The sequence below is a fragment of the Anomalospiza imberbis genome, chromosome 2 (assembly GCF_031753505.1).
Source record: "Anomalospiza imberbis isolate Cuckoo-Finch-1a 21T00152 chromosome 2, ASM3175350v1, whole genome shotgun sequence".
In the NCBI taxonomy this organism is placed as follows: Eukaryota; Metazoa; Chordata; class Aves; order Passeriformes; family Viduidae; genus Anomalospiza; species Anomalospiza imberbis.
The window spans coordinates 6,322,908-6,340,659 of NC_089682.1; the positions used below are offsets into that span (position 1 = coordinate 6,322,908).

Sequence of the window (17,752 nt, forward strand, 5' to 3'; positions counted from 1 at the left end):
CAAAACACAGCAAAATCTCCACCTTTCTTTTCTCTGCCCTGCTGCCTGTGAATAGGTTTGTTTATGGGCTTCACTGTTACTCTTGCTCCAGTGCTCGACCAGATTTGTAGACTCAGAAATGTAAATGCTGCTTTGTTTGCCTGTTCAATCCTAAATTCTGTTCTGGTGTGTGTTCTGCCTGGCTGACCATTGGTGCTGTGCTTCTCATATATTTATTAGGGAATAGCAAAAGAGCCAGAGTCTCTGAAGCTATATTCACTCCTTGCCAGGGACATTATTTGCAGAGATGCTGCAGGTTCTGCTCCTCTCCATCTAAGCTCACACAAGCTGGTTTCTTGGCTTCTTCCATCAAACTGTTCCATTTAGGGCTTTTCAGTTTTACAATGCAGCAGGAAAAAATTGAGTGAGTCTCCTTCCTTACTGTTTTTTGTAGCTCCTTCCTTGCTAAAGCAGAAGAAGGGTTGAAACAACACAGGAATGATTTAATGGTGGGGGATGGCAAAACCAGAAACAGGACTACAAAGCAGTGAGTGCCATGCAATGCAGTGTGAAGAATTTCAGGGTAACAGCATTGACAATGCCTGAATTAGGAATTGGAGGATTTAGGAGGAGAAATGTTCCTCTGTAGAAAGTCAAGTTTTCCCTATGTCTTCTGTTTCTTGTCCTGTGCTTAACATTGTTAACAGCAGAAGGAAATCCCCATTTTCTCCCTCATCCTCAATTAGACATGCTGTATTTCACTTGCAAGTACCTTCCAAGTAACTAAAGCAAAACAAATCACTATATGATTACTCCTCTCATTAAATGCAGATTTTTTTTTTAGTTCAGATAGAGTAGGGTGATACAGACATCTCTGTGAGCACAGTCCTTACACATTGTGAATCCTGAGGGCTTTTTTGCAAGAAAGCAGCTCTGGAGATAGATTTTCTTGTTTCCAGCTCATGAACTCAACTATGCTGATCTTTCCACTGGTGGCATTTTAGATTCTTCTCCTGATACATATGTTTTGATATTTGCATGACATCTGCTAGTACAGAAGACCAGGTGTGGTGTGATGTAGACAAGGTCTATGTTACTTGGCAAGTTATATAATCTTAAAATCTGTCATAGGAACATAAAGTATTGGAGTTTAAAGATGGAGTAAGTCTAGAATAGGTACTTGCTTTTATTTAGAATAAATACTTGGATGTTTTCACAAAATGACTGGAATTAGAGGCATTGTGTTAAACCCTTCAGCTTTCCCACTTGGTTGCTTCATGAAATTCCCCAAAGTTTTCCCATCACATAACGTGGTGGGCTTTTCTATTGCAGCAATGCTGTGCTACACTTTTCCCCAGACAAACAAGCCTTTGGGAAATGGTATCCAGGCAGGATGCAGGGAAATAGGACATCTCTGTAGCTTCTCTTCCTGGTGTAAACCAGAGCTTAGGCTTCATTGTGGCCCCTTTGAAGAAACAGAAGAGAGGCAGTTGCTAAAATTGCCAAACAAACCCAAAGTGTAATTGACTTTGTCAGCTGTGAAGACAAGCGTGTTCCGAGGCTGGATGTGTGCTTCTGCATGGGTTAAGGAATAAGTACAAAAGATGGCACGGCTTCACAAACTGAGAGGAAAGGGAGCTCTATAAAAAGGAGATAAGCCCAACCACCAGGGTGAACTCTGGGCTTTGAGGGGTAAGTCAGGTGAGGGGGCAGCTGAGGCTCTCAGCTCGCAGCACCAGCAGCAGTCCCACATTAATGAAACATTTTGCTCGGTGTGCTGGGCTGGCTGTGTCAGGCTCTGCAGCTCCTGCTGGTTCCCAAAACAGCAGAGACGCCTCCCTGGCATTGCCTTGGCACCAGCTGGGCTCCTGAGGGGCAGGAGCAAGAGCTGTCCAGGTGGCAGTCCAAGAGGATGCAGCTTTCCTAGTTCAGGGTATGTATGATCTCAGAAGGAAATAGAAAAGTCTGCTTTGTTTACCATCCCTTTTCCCTTTCCCTTACTTTTTTTTCTCTTTAGTATGTGCAATATACATCTCCTTTGGAATCTGTCCCAAATGATGGTGTTTAGCCTTTTCGTGTCATGCCCACCTGCTATTTTTCAGACATTTCAGAAAATTACTGGTTTCACAATGGGATTGCAACATATGTCGGAGGGACAGGGACATTAGGACGAAATTGGAGAGGGAGGAAAATATAAATGCATCCAGAGCTGTTATTTCATGTTAATATGCAGATGTTTTTTATTGCATAAAGGCATGGGGAACCATGTGGAACTTGCTCTCCTCACTCCTTTTGTCCCAGTCCTATTCCCCAGTTTTTGCATTATGTTTGATTGTTGCATTTCCTTGTAACCAAGAGTGTGTATTATCCTTGAGGCACCATCTGCTTGCCTTGTGCCTGTCTGAAACACCACCCTGGGACCTGGCACACACGGGCCCTGGATGCTCGGATGGCACACATTAACAGCCTGATGAATAGGGCAGCTCTGCACTTCCTTGGTGCTCCTGGGCTCAGGGTGTGAACAAAGCAAGCTCCAGCCCAGGGAGCTCTTGAACGCTCCGCAGTCAGTAGGAATTGGTGCTGGTTTGGAAATGTAGGTGAAGATTGCAACAAGGCATGTGTGTTGTTACAGAAGGTTTCTGTTTGGAGTATATTTGGAAAGAGTGTATTTTCTCTTGTAATGCAGTGTGAAGACACAATTCTTATTGCTCATTTCGGCTGAGTTAGAATCTGACCCAGCTGTCTGAGCTGCAGCTGAATTAGCTCCTGAGTCAGTTTTAATCCACTTCTGAAGTGTGATTGGAGTCCCATTTTCCCTGACTCATTTTTAGCCCAATGTCAGTAATTCAATATGATCTTCAATAAAGATATGACAAACCCAATTTTCCCCATTACAATTGCCTTTTTAAGCAATAACATTTTTCTTAGACTGTATTTTTCAGTTGGTTTTGCATAGTCCAAAACTCAAAGCCACAAAATCAACAACATTTAGGTCATTTGGAATCCACACTTTGTATGGTTCTGTATGTCAGCATCCTTTTCTACAATGCAGTAGAGCAGAGATGAAGCATATCCAAAATAAGGCCAAAGATTTCTCTAATATTTAAAGAGGAAAAAATTTATACATTTTAAAGCACGTGTTTTGTGAATCAATGCTGAGTTCTGTTTGCTCCAAGCTTTTCATTTTCTTTCAAAAAAACCTCAGGTCTGAACTTAAGCTATTTAAGGGATGAAGCACCGTTGTAAATGCCTGTAGGAAGAAAAAATAGGACACCACTTGAGGGCAGCAAATGCTCAGCTTCTCCCTGACAATACAGCAAAGTATCATGAGGAGGCAGGAGACTGTACTTTTATTTTCCATTCATTTATCGAGTATTTTTTGACTTGCTTTACAAAGAGCATTGTTTCCAAATAATTGCACAGATAAAAAGTTTTTTTTTGTTTATTGCTGCAAAAATAAATAAGGGAAATTTTGTTCCGGGTTTTTATTTTTGCTTTGGAATTCAGTAAACATACGAAGGTGCATGGAAGTTTTTTGAAGGTGGAAGAGAAGGAATCCAGCAGTAGAAGCTAATTTTATCCAAATATGTCTTAGGAATTTCACATGCCATTTGTGCAAAGTCTTCACACTAGAAAATACAGAAAAACATATGAACTAGGAAAGAAAAAATTTCAGTATAAATGATAATGTAGGATCGTGTAACTTTCAGATGCCTAAAGAATGAAGACAGTGTCAAAATACACATTTGATATGTCAGATTAAATCTGCACAAGAACTTGTAATCCTAGCATAGACTAAATTCCTACAGAACTTGATTTCACAACCTTATCTTTTCCCAAAAAATGCTCCATTTTAAAATGCAACAAAATGATAAAACACAATCCATCATCTGGAGCTAAATTTATGCCTTTGTGCTCCCTTAACAGTTTTAGAATTTAGATGCCAACTAGAGATCTTTACCAATTAGGGCAACAGGCTGATCAGCCAGGAGGTTATTTGGGAACTCGATGGAGAAGCCCATGAGGTTTTTTTTTCGATTCATGATGATGACAGAAAAGTGCAGGTTCCAGTTTGGTTTTTTACTTTCTTCCCAGTTCCATCTTTCCTCAGCTGACTCATTGTGCACCTTTTCTTGTACCAGTTGCTGCCTTCTCTCTACAGACCTTTTGTCCGCATTGAAGGTTTCCATTCCTCTGCTCTGCAGTTTGAGCTGCTCCCCCCCATCCCCTCGCTTCCTCTTCCTCTCCCAAGCTCCTTTTCCATGTCAGCTGGAGTTCTCCTCCTCCCCCTCGCTGAAGCACCAGGATGGGAGCAACCAGAGTGCATCAGAAATCACTTTCACCTCCTCTGCTTGGTGCTGCAGCATCCTCAGCTTGTTGGAAGACGTCAGGGCAGGGATGTCCTGCTCAACCCCATCAGCTGTGACTGTGTGTGAGTATTTTGGGACCTCTGAGTCTTGTACAGCACAACCTGAGCAGATTTTCACAGAGGCTGCAAATATCAGCACTGCTTTCATCCACGTTTGTGCTAAACTTTAATTTCTGGTCAAAAGCATGGAGTTGCTGGAGAGTTCTAGTTTTATGGTGGTATTTATTTTAACTTTAGTGAAAAAGTGAAGTCAATTTACCATTTTCAGAAACGAGTGAAAAGCATAAGTCAACTAAAAATATATCTGCATACAGAAATAAAATTCAAATTCAGTGCTTAATGCAATTCAGCACCATAATAGGCAATTTCAGTTCATATGAACAAAGTTGATAGGTTTAATTGAAGGCAGGCTTATGTAATTGAAAATGTAAAAGGTGCCTTACCTCTAAGTATTGTCATTGGTGTTACCTCTGCTGTTTCTCTTGTCTGAGGTCTTATTTTCCCGTGGATGCACAGGAATTTTGAAAGGGGATAAATGTCTCTATTTCACAGATGTAAACACACCACTCAGAAACACTGTTGGTCAGAGTTTTCAAGGTTTGGCACCGCTTTTGCATTTTAAAATTATCAGCTTTTTTTTTTTTTTTTTTTTTTTAATCCAATCTGTGAGAAAGAAACTGTCTTTTCCACAGTGCCTTTTCATTGTCCCTCCCACTGAAAGTAAACTGGAGCTTGCAGACCACTCTTCTAAAAATCAGGGTTTATATCTGTTTCAGATGAAGTCTGCAGAAACCGGCCATTACTGAAATGCTGCTTTTTTAAATCTATCTTGCACAGGAAATCTGTTTCAGAGCCAGAAATACAGATTGAATCTCAGGACTTCTACACCTTTGGTTCAGCAGCAAGACCATCTGTCACTTCTAATTCCTGCTATGAAAAAGATGATCTAGTTATCTTTGATGGAATAGTTCTGAATTTTGCAAGCTACAGTCTTCTCCTTTTCCTCAATTAGATTTTCCTCCCCTCCTACATACTGGAATCTCTATTTGAAGGTTCAGCCTTGGATAAAGCTAAACCCCAAAAGAATGATGCCTTTTTAATCACTGACTCCCCACTGCATATGATATAAACTTGCAAACATGCTAGCTCCTCTCACCACAGCAATCTTGAATTGCTTCCAAAGGGGAGAGAAAATAGGTGAATTCCTTGTCACTTTAGATTTCACTAAAGATATGCAGAAATTTTGCTCAATTTTAAGCTTGATATATATTTTGGAAGGTGGAGGATTTATAAGGAGGGGCTGGATGTTTTTTCAGGCATGTCTAAATCTTAACCAGCATCTGCATATCATTCCAAGGTTACCTTTAAATCTTCTGGATTTTCACTCAGCTTTGTTTGACTCTCAAAGGCAAAGCACTTTTTCTCATAGGACCATTAAATCATGATGAGATTCTCTTTTACAATGAGGAAAAAAATCCAGGGTTTTTTTCTTTTGAGGAAACCATCCTCATCTTCATCTGGGTAAAGAGATGCTTCCTGAATCATAATGTGTTCAGTCTTTCACATATGTGTTTTCTTGGTGTAAACTACAGATAAAAAGCACATGATATAGTCACATGCTTTTGTAATGTAGGTGAGGGATTGTCTCAGGCTGTTCCATCCAGCTATTGTTTTTTCCCACCCATGTACACATAAACACATTCCTGAAGCTCAAACTCAGCTGTGTTTCTCTAGGCATGTCTTGGGGCATGTCTCTGCTGTTAAATTTTAATGAAAATAAGATTGAAATTTTAGGGATTAATGACTGCTTGGCAAAAATTCAGCTGATATCTACTTTAGCTGCACCACTTCTTCCAACCTCCCTTCTCCAATGAATAACTGAAAAGGACTGAGGAACAGAAAGCTGTTTCTAGGATACAATGTGCAGCACTTCCTACTCTTGGCTCTCTCTAACTTCAGCCTCTCAGCTCTGTCATTTTTTTCTGTCTATGAATTTAAAATAGCTTTTGCCACCAGATAGTGAAGTGGAAGCAATAGCATTTGTCCCAGCTGTGAGTGGGATCACCTTGCTACTGTGGTAAAATCGAAGGGGCTGATCTTCACATGGATTTTACATTAAGGTAATTTCCACACCTTACTTATCTTGCTGTTGGGGTAAAACCTTTCCTGCAGTGAGTTCGGAGGCTTTATGCATGTGTGTAAGAGCACATATGTCTCTGTGCAAAGCATGGCTTCTCTGCATTGGCATTCCAGCTGGCAGTTCCTGGAAAGCTGTCTGGAAAGCCACCCTGCAGCTCCAAAATCTTGTGCAAAAGGGAAATCATGAATGATGTGGCCTCCCTCCTGCCACTCATACCTGTGCTGTCCTTTCTGTGCTCCAGCACGTGGGCAGAACAGGAAAGAGATGATTGCTTTTTTTGTAATCCCTCTTTGAAGGGAGTACAAATTCCTTTTTTTTTTTTTTTTTTTGACCATTCCAGATGAGGGGAAAGAAAAGTCTTTTGAACTGGGTTGCCCCAGGTTCATCTGGGTGCAAACACTTTGGGTACATTGATCCATTGTAAACTCCTGGAACAGGAACAGGATGCAGGTATGGTAGACAATTATTATAAAACAATTGCTGCTCTGTATCCAGCCAGTTTACAGCTTTCTGGTGTCCCCGAGATATAGGTGCTGGTTTCATGTTCTTGGCAGCCCTCCACACCCATATAGTCAAGGTCCCCCTTTTTGAGCAGGAGCTGGCAGGAGGCTCTCAGATCAATTGTGAGGGGCTATGGAGCAAAGCTTCCCTCAAATTGGAAAACTGAAGAGATTTTCTTGTCATTTAAGCTTGGGATACAAACCTCCTCACCAGCATTTTCCACTTGCAGTACGTGATTACTCTGAGATTTAGGAAGCAAACAAACCGTAATCATTAAGAGCAGTTTATTAAACAAAATAAATTTCTCCTTGTGTCATTGACTTAAGAGTAGGCAATTTAGCTGTTCCTAATTATGAGGTTATGCCTGGATTTTTCTAAACTGAAATGACAGTTTATATACACATTTTTTTTAGGAACACAGTCACTTTTTGAGGCTTTCGCACAGATGAACTCTTTGATATCACAAGTACCGCCATGTGCAAGAGATTGAAAATAGTGATGGAAGTGATTGAAAATTGTGTTGTAAATCTTGGTGCAGCTTCTAGCAAATTACAGAGCCTTGAATACATGGCACATACCCACAGTATTTTATACCTGCCCTGATGTTTAACAGAGGGGTTTTTTTTTTGAGCCATTCCAGTCAGATACACACATTCACTCCAGGCCCGTGTTTGGGATGGTGGAATGAAATAGTTCCCATAGTTATTCCTAGAAGTTAATTAGCTGTGACAGTGGGAAAGTGACCACCTCATGATTCTTGGATATTTATAACAAGGCTGTCACTTGTTAGGTTAGTCAGGTCATAGAGGAGATGAGAGAGTGAAGTCAGGTTTCTGGTGGCACACAGAGCTGAACCTGCATCACTGCTCTTCCTTGCCATGGCTTGGATGTTGGCAGGAAGGATCTCTTGGTGCAGAGTTTGTAACACGACCCCAGCTGTGATCCCTATCTTTTGCTGTGCTGCAGAGCTCTGTAGGTGCATCTGCATTTCCTTCATCACATGCCTTCAGAGTCTGGTCTGGGATTCATGAAATGGAGATGTCTTTTCTGCTCCTGCTTTCCTGAGCTCAAGGTCAGACTTCCACGGGCAGAGCAGAGCTGTGGCAGAGGATGGAGAAGTGTCACAGTGTCATCCCTCAGCTGCAGTGACTGCACCACCCATCTGCACCAAGTGCTGGTTACTCAGTGGGGGACACAGCGAGATTTGGGGGGTTTTTGCCGATACTTTATATATTTAGCAACTGGAACTTCCACTGTTGTGCCTCAGGACTTACTGTAGCTGTGCATTAGTTCCCTAATGCATGAAGAGATGTTTGTTTGACTCTCCAATTTTGCCATGTAATCAAGACTTAATGTGCTAAATGTGTTCTCTGTAAACTGCTATCAGCACAGCTGAGCATGACCTGAGCAGCTGGGAATATTTCTGAGAACATTTTTTGTGGTTTTGAGAATTAAAAGAGCAAAGGAGTTACATCAACAGGGGAAAAAACCCTCTCAAATTACATGTTTTGTGCAAACCAGAAGTATTTTATTGGTAATGATAGCCTAACCTGGAACAGATTATTCTGAAGATCTTTCTCATTTAGAGTACCATTTATAAATGTTGTCACTGCTCAGAAAAAGAGATATCTCACACTAAGAAAGCTATGAATTACTATCATGACAAGGAGAAAGCACAGAAGTTCATTTTTGTCTGTCTGTCATTACGGTCCTTCAGTTTTAGCAGGAAAAAACTTTCATAGAACTTCAGCATGATTTGCAGAGTGTCATTTCTCATTTCTCTGTTAAAATTTCCTGCCCATAAATAGTGTGCCAAATGTTGTAGTGGGTTTGTCATCTGCCCAATATTCTTCAGAGAAAGCAGCTGACTGTTGGCTTCCCTAATTATTTCTTCTTCTAATATTGTTTCCTCAGAGCTAGCTTGAAGGGGGAAAAAACCCCAACTATATATGCATGTATATAATCAAGTAAAACCAGACATTTCTGTCAAAAAAAAAAAAAAAGTGAAGCTTTGGAACAAACAATAAGTTTCATGCAAATGTCTTTCTCTTAAAACTGGCAAGATTTCAATAAGCATTTTCTGAGAAGCATTTAATTTTATTTTACTGAAAGGTGGGACACTGCTTTTTGCACTGCTATGAACCCCCACTGGAGAGCCAAGCTGGGAAACTGCCAAACCTCTCATACCTGCAGTGACAATGGGGAGCCATATCAACACACACAAACCCATATTTAACTAAACTGTTCAATTGAATTCTAATCTCCAGCTAATCACTAAAGTTGAGGAAAAAAAATTTCCCTATTCATGTTTTATTTCTAAAAAATACCTTTATGAGGTAATACAAGTGCATGAATGGATGAGAGACTCAAGCACAATACACTGTCTACAAAGCTAAATGAGCTAGGGGGGTCACATTCTGTTAAATATCTCACCCATGAAACTCACAGTTAAAAAGAAACTTTAATGGAGTTTTGAAAGTCACTGAAATGGAGTTTGGAAAGTCACTGAAGTCACTGAAAGTCACTTTTTGGGCGGTTCTCAGGGTAGAATGTGATACAGAGGTGTGTTTTTGTTTTGCTTCATTCCAAGTCTCCATAAGCCACACAAATCAATGAGATTACAACAGAAATACCAACGGACACCAATTTATGTGTACTTGTGCACATTTTGTGTTCAAAACAGAGCTGCAGCCTTCTAAACAGAGCATGTCTGTGTGTTGTAGGGCGTAGGGAGACCTTTCACCCTTCGTGCTGCAGGACTGTGCAGGAGAAAGCATGTCAGCCCTGAGTCTGGGCATCAGGCTGGACATCTCCGGTGTGACTGCCACTATCCAACTTAAATTCTTCTCAGTATTGTTTAGTGGGAGAGATCACAAAAGAAAAGAGGTGCTCCTTGTCTTCCTTGGGGTCATATTTGAGGTTAATAATGGAGGTAATGTGAGGTTAAAACACACAGTCCTTAGGTCAGGACTTGGAACACAGCCCCTCATCACTCTTTGCAAGGTAATGGGTGCCCTCCCCTGGTTTTACCAAAGCAGGACTGATGTTCCTGGTAAAAGCCACATCTGGAGAAAGTACCTGCCTGTTATAGAACCAAGATATAATTTCACATGAGGATGCTGTGGAGCAATTGTGAAGAACAAGACATTTGCATACAGCTGGTTCTCAAGCTCTGCTGCTCAGGTCTCTTGTTCTCCAGAAACCTGTTTGCAAAACAGAAAGGTCTCCCCTGGACCACCCCTCACAATTTCAGGGGCTTACTCTCTGGGTCTGAGTTTCCATCTTCTTTGCAGACCCTGAAGGCCAGTCTGGTCTGTGCTGATGGTTGGCTGGGGAATCCCACAGAACTCTCTGTGGGTATGATGGCTCCTCTTCACTGATTTCAAGAAATTCCTTGCAAGTAGCTCATTCTTCTGGCTGTCCTCCCTGCACGGCAAGGCTGGGCGTATCCTTGATTTAACCTGGCAGTGAGAACTGCTGGCACTCACTTTTAACTGAAAGGGTTCTCCCTGACCCAGGTTTCATGCTTGTGTGGAAACCCTGGCAGCAAAAATAATTTTCCAGTGTCTTCCCATTTGTCCTGTTACTTTACCGTGTCTCCAAATCTCACCTTTCTCGGTGTGAATAGGCCAATGTGACCTTCTTGGCAAACACTTGTTGAAGATTAGAGCCAACAAAGTGTTGTGGGGGGCTATCGAATGTCTCCGAGGTAAGGCATGCATAAAACATGAGCACAGAGTCGTAAATAACTCGGCTCCTCTTCATTTATTTGAAAATAATGACGGTTGTTTAACTGGCTTAAAAGGGTTACTCTTTCACCCCTAGCTTGTTCTGAGCACCGTGGGAAAATGACACGAGCACTGTTTAGTTTAAGGGATGTAGTCATGCAAAACCTTTGCTGTACCTTCTGGAGGAAGCTGGAGTGTTTCAAGAAATAATGAAGGTGTGAATCATCACAATTCTGAGTTGTCTGATAAGAAAATCTTTTAATCTCTTTTAGCAGTGCAAGGGCTCCGATTGCTGCAATTCTCTTTTATAAATTGTGCAATAAAATATGGAATAAATCATTGCAAATGAATCCAGGATTATCAGCAGTATTTTCCTTTGATATCAGTATTTCTGACCGGTGTTCTTTAAAGGCTTTTACTTGTTAGTTTAGTTTTAGGAGACAAATAAAGTAATTAGTGCTCTTTCTTTTTTTCCCATTTTATGGTCTGTTCTTGGCACACTTAGAAAACATTTGAGCTCGAACAGTTAATTTTCAGTTGTGCCTGTTAGCAGGAATTGTTTCCATTTTTCAAAAACAATGTAAGAAAAAACCAGGATGAGATACTGGTTTCATTAAAAGTGTATACAAAGGATGAGGTGTTTTGTTGCTTCTGTCCCATTTTCTTTTTTTTTTTTTTTTAATTTTAATATATTTTAAGTATTCAAGATGCACTAAAAAGTATCCAGTTTTATATGTGTGTGTTTAGTCAACAAAACCCTCAGGAGTTCCATTTTGAAAAATATTGTCATTGTTTCTGGAATTTGGCTCCACACACTCTGTGTGTTTTTACAGGACAAAATCTCTGGTCTTTTACCAAGGTTTTATGTTTTTATTTGTACAAAAACCACACAATGCCATAGGATGCCAAGAAAGTGAACAGCGTGGTAAGATTTAGGCTTTTGGGGAGTCCTTTCAAGATCAAGAAAGATATACAATCAAGTAAATACCTCAAATTGGAAACCTCAGAACCCAGCTTTGGTATGTGACCCTTTTCATAATATACAATATGACTCTGATTTAGCTTTATCACTTCATTGATCCCTTCCTAGGCAGCAGATGCCCATTGGCTAGAGAGAAAATCAAACTTTATACACTGCTACTTTGACTGTGGATGGTAAACATGTACTTATAATATGAGGCAATGTCCTGCTGTAAGAGACTGGAATAGTGGAGCTAGAGAGAGGAAGAATGAGCTACAGCCATAAAAAAATACAGCTTGAAGTCTTTGGGTTGGAATCTGTCGTGATTTATTCACCAGCTCCTTGCTCAGGTTGCTGCATGTCCCCTCAGCCTGCCCTGGGTGGGAGCTACAGGCAAGGGGAAGCTCTGCTGGGTGTCCATGAGCATCCTCCAAGCACTCTGGTTTCTAAAGGCTGAAAGAAGGTGGAAAAGCACTTTTTGAAAACAGCATGTCCACTTACCTTTTGGAAGTTTGTTGGGTTTTTTATTGCTGGAAAACCTTTTACTAATATTTGATAAGTGTGTGAAAAAAAAGAAGTGAAAAAATCGCATCAATAGTAAGGTTGCTCATGGTGCTTTAATTATTTGGTCCATTTGCTTCACGCAGGAAGTTATTAGGTAAAATACCTTTGTGTGCAGATTAGAGATGTGTGACACACACTGGCTAATTGTCTGGTTGTGCAGCTCAGATGAGGGTCAGGCTGCCTGGCCTCTGTCACCTCCCTCCCTTCATTCAGCTGTTTACAGCCAGCAATCGGCTTGGGAAAGAGCACACAGTTCAACCTCTGCTCGTGTGTCAGCCATGAGTGACTTCTTCCTACAAATGATTCCCAGACTGGCTTAGGAAACTGCTTTGGATGCTGGAGGGAGGAAGCCAAGGGACGTTGAGCTGCAGGGAGTGAGTGAATAGCTGAGGATGAGTGGTGGAATGGGAAGGCCATCTCTGCCAGGCATGGTTATGTCTCCTGGGGCTCAGAGGTGTGGTAGACTGACAATAAAATGTCCCTGGGAGGGCAAGAGAGGTCCTGAAGATGAGCTGAGACCCCCTTGAAGCTGAATAAGGGGATCTCAGTAGATGGTGGAGGTGCATTTGTGGAAGAGGACAGACTAAGGAGAATACGAGTTACTGAATCACAGCATTTACCTGGTTTGTGTGCAGCCCATGGGCTGCACAGGAGGACTTGACTGGCCTGAGCTCTTCTCAGGGGTCCTGAAGTGTTGAGGTGGTGAAGGATCTGTGAGGAGGAGGGAGTTAGTTCCTCTGTGCAGCTCTGCCTTGTGCTGAGGGGCAGCTGGCCCTTCCTGGAGCTCTGTGACACTGCAGTGAGGTCACCTTGCTGTCCTCCTGCTCTGAGTATATTTGTGGGCTCATGGTCCCTCTTGTGTTGCTGCAAAAATGATATGGATGCCTGAGCATGTGCGATCATACTCTGTCTATAATGGGCTTTAAATACCATCTGATTCAGAGACAATCTCATGCAGCAGTTGGGACTTTGTGTGAATTGCTTCATTTCTCCTTGGGTTTCTTTAAACCTGAGGCTATGGCACAGCAATCTAGAGATAACCTGGTGTAGAAAAATAATAGAGATGCTTCTGTTGTTCCCTTGCCATTTTCACTTCCTTTCTTTTTCTTCGAAACCCTGTTTATTTCCCCGTAGGGCTATGAAATAACAGGAAGCAAGAACACCCCAGCTAGGCAACATCTCTTCTGCAGAACTGCAGGAGATTACATCCTGTGAAAAGGTTAATGAGGAACTGAGACTTTTTTTGGTCAGGATAAAGAGAATTATTCACTTCCTGGTGTACTAGAAGCATTCGTGAAACCTCTTAGGAAATGGCATAATGTATTTTTAGTGCAAAATTAGGCTGGAAAGAAGTTGCAAAAAGCTGTACCATCAGTCCTGGATTTGATGCATCTGATATTCAGCAGCTGCAGGTTTTCTTGCTTCCTTTCTTCATTGAAAATGGATGTAGAGGACTTTAGAAAATATCCATCTTTTCTCATATCCTCATCAAACTCTCCCTGAAAAATGCACACCAGACAGTGTGTGTGTGAGCCAAGCTGACGCTGGCCACTGATCCTGCTGGTCACCAGGCAGAGCGCACAGCTCAACCCTCACTTTCCACCTTTGAGAGGACTTTTGTGGCTCAGGGCCCATTGCCATTTCCCTGCCTTCCTCTCCTGGCCCGTGGAAGCTGCTTCCAGAGCTGCTACTATGCACACTCAGAGATTTTTTTTTTTCTTTTCAGTCTCTGCATTTTAGTTACACGTCTTCCTTTTCAAAAGGCTGGATGCTTTGAGATAATAAAATCTTTCCACAGGTCATGCTGCTTTCCCTTCCTCTAATTCCTCTATTAACAGAAAGCTACCGGTTTCTAGAAGAAAATTGTCTTGATTTCTTTATAGCCTCAATCTGTTCTCACCAAAGCCACTGGCAAACCTTCTGTTTATTTTTCAGAGATACAAAAACTAAGCCAAGTGCCATCAGGCAAAGATCAGCACATTTACTGAACCACGAGCAAGGCCTGGGGAGCCTAGGCTAGTATATCATTACAGCTTCCTTGAAATTGCTCACTAAATAGGTTTGGGATTGTTTTTTGCCAGAAATGCTAGCTTGCTGAAGTGGAAACATTTTGTGGCAATGTACCCATTTCTGTTGGTTGTCCGGAAGGTTATTTTTGGGTCCCAGGTGAAATTTTATGGGGAGAAAAGGAGGCAGAAAAAGAATTTTTATCTGAAATACTGTGCTGAACAAATGCAGCTACCATGACTTCTGGGCTAGAATTGCTTGCAATTGCCTGAGCACATCTGGGCAGATGGACTTAGCCCTTGATTTCAGGTGTCTAAATTGAAAGGCATTTGAAAGAAGACTGAAAGGGGGTTGGACTGGATGATCCTGAAAACCCAACCAAGCCAAACCTTCCTGTGACTCTGTGAAGTCTGCATGTTTGTGATGTGCAATTGCTAAATATTCCTATTTATATCCGGTTATGAAAAGTGATGTTGGAATTGAGAGGGCCATCAACCTGAGGAAAGTAGAAACATCATTTAAGCCCAGTATTTTCATCAGGATTTGAATTCCATGTCATAATGAAGTGTGACATTCCCTGTCACAGGGCACAATGTTAATTCAATGCTCAGAAGGCACTTAGAGATATCATAGAAGATCTTGCCAAGAAGTATCAGCAAAAGCTGTTTCTAGTTAAGGAATCAGTAGAAACTGGGAAAGTGTGTTGAATCAAATCCATGCCATCTTTACCTTGTCCTTACACCTTTCTCTGGTTGTGTGGTCACTGTCCAAGACAGAACTCTGGGCTAATGAATATTTCAGTCTGATGCAGTGGGGTGTTCTATGCTATTTTAAAGAAATTTTGCATGAAAGCAACAGAAAAAAATTATTCCTGCCCCCTTCAGCTGTGCCTGCTCTCTGCAATTAGCACTGTGTGTCTGTAGCTGCACTGGCTCTTGCAGCTGAGATCTTCCACAAGGCTCTGGAGGTCTCAGTGAAGGAAAAATGATAATAGCGTCATGAGGAGTGCTGAGGCTGGAACAAGACCAAATATCCATCAGCATTCCACTGGTTTTGATCCATCACTGACAGTAAACCAAAGTCAGGGATCCACATTAATAAAGGCATTCAAATACCTAAAGTTCACCAAAATCTCTGTGAGTAAGGTGTCTGAATATTTTTATAATCTGTATCCTAACAAAGTTAATCAATAATGTTTGTGTTAAATCAGAGTGTTGATTTGGATGATTCAGGCTTTATGGGAATACAGGAAAATTATAGTTATTCTCAAATTGTTCAAAGTATCATATGGTTACCTTGCATTTGAAACACCTCTATCAGCTTACCTCACTGTTGTGTTGCATTGTGCTGATGTCACAGGCAGTATACAAACAAAAAAATGAATTAATGATGAATACTCCAACAAAAAACAGATCAAGATTTGCTTTGTATGTTGATTACCATTTTATTTATAAGCAGGACATATTCTAAATATTAATATTAAGTGATCAACTTTGCCCAACAGTATAAGTATGAAGTTCCAGGGTTTTTGCTTAGATGCTGGGTCCCCATCTGCTGTATCCATGGTGATAGCAAGACTTTTGTTCTGATTCCTTTTCAAATCAGTGTTGTGATTCTTAGTGATTTTGAAACTGCTTTCCAGCGACTCTAAAAATTAATGGTTAATCAAACAATCTCAGCTTTGGGGTGAGTTATCTATGTGCATGCACCCATTATTAAGTAGCAATCTACCTCCAGCAGCAAAACCTTTCATTGTGGTTTCAGTTCTTGTGCTGTGTCTGTAGGGATAGGATAATCTATTTGAAGAAAATCTGATGAAATTGCACCAAAGCTTTCTACATCCTTTATTGGGAAATATAAAGGTCAAGCTCTTTCTTTGTAGGGATTACTGGGTCCATACAGCCTCAGTAGTAGGAGTGAGCAATAGGAATGAAGGAGTGGGGTGATAAATCAGAGGAACACTTGCTTTATTAGATATCTCTCTTACAGCAATTTGCTCTCGGAAAGATAGTTAGGGTTTGTCTATCATCAGATCTTTTCTGGAATTTTTTGGGTAAAAAAGCCCAAACATAAAATATGTGACTATAGGGAGAAGAGAGATTATAAAGGAAGGGTGTCCCCATATGCATGTTTCACAGGAAAGGAGTGAGGAAGGCAGGAGGTACAGCAGGGTGTGCAGAGGAAATACCTTGGAAAGCAAGTGAGAAATATTCTCAGTTTTGACAATTGTGGAATAGGAAAACTTTGGTTGCCCCCCCCACACAAGGGATGACATGGAGCATTATGCCAATGGGACCAGCAAGAACCTGGGTTAGCCTGGAGTGTGGGACATGCCAATGGGGAAAATCAGTGTGTGACTGCTACAGCTCCTTCTCTTCTATCTAGAGACTTTTCCCCAAGCTTGGGCTGAATCAAATTAATATGTGTCTGATAGGAAACTTGAAAATCTTCCTGGTATTCATCAGGAACTGCAGGTCTCCAGAAACTGTGTATTGCCATGCTCAGGCTGAACAAAATGAAGAAGTACTCCAGAGATTTGCTGTGCTGTAATTTGCCCTTGAACAAAAATGAAGCTTAAAAAAGGTTTAACAAATATTCACACTTCTCAAATACTTCTCTGGGGTTCTGGCCTCCCACTTGGCCTTATACACTGAAGATGAGGGGGAGAAGTCTGCACTGTGATTAATCCCCCTGACAAGGTCACCTGGATAAAATGTTCTTGGCTGGAAAAAGCCAGTGAAGGGTCTGCAGTGATGTGGTTTGTCATTAACATGCATCACCAGTGATTGAAAGGTAACCTGAAGTCTTGTTTCTGTGACTGTACAGGACTTTTATACTTTCAAATAAACAGTTGAAGGTTTTCTTTGTTTCCTCCTCAAGTGAATGTGCAAAACATTTGGCTCTGGCCATTCCTCACACTTGCCTTGAGAGAGCTCCTCCCTGAGCCAGTGATGACAGAATGTGGTCCATTTTTTAAATGGGGATTTGCAAACCCAAACACATTCACAAATCAAGTTCAGTCAGGGGATTCCTCACATTCTCGCCCTGAATGGTCTCCAGATTCCATGAAAAATACAACTGGTCTGCACTCCATATGACCATGTTTTTTTAATTTTGCTCAGGGGGATGTCAAACGATAATCACTGTCAGCCAGTTTCACAAATGACTAGAAATTGTCCTAAAAGTCAGTGCTATCAAGATGGAAGGTTTCTAATATATCTTGTGCTACTTCTGATGTACAATAAGATGCAAAAATACCTCTCTTTTTTACAAACAATTTGACTGATGGAAGAGATGCTTTTAAAATTTGACACTTCAGTTGGTGGAGTTGCAAGATGTTCTGAAGGACACAATCAGAGTTCAAAATGAACTTGGTCAGACAGACAGATGAATAGAGAACTTGTCGGAGAGATGAATAGGTGAATAAGCAAAAGGACGTTCAGTGAACCAACCGTGACTTTTAGGAAGGAGAGTACAAATGCCAGATGGGTACTGTCTGCTAA

The 17,752-nt window shown here is 41.2% G+C and overlaps 1 long non-coding RNA gene across 1 annotated transcript; it reads right to left on the minus strand.

Moving 5' to 3' along the window:
• Positions 1-3,327: 3,327 nt before the first annotated feature.
• Positions 3,328-13,087, minus strand: LOC137468211 (uncharacterized). Its single transcript, XR_010995799.1, has 2 exons — positions 12,863-13,087; positions 3,328-3,608 (listed from the first exon to the last, which is right to left on the minus strand). It is a non-coding gene; the product is annotated as an uncharacterized lncRNA (long non-coding RNA).
• Between the last annotated feature and the right edge of the window lie 4,665 nt (positions 13,088-17,752).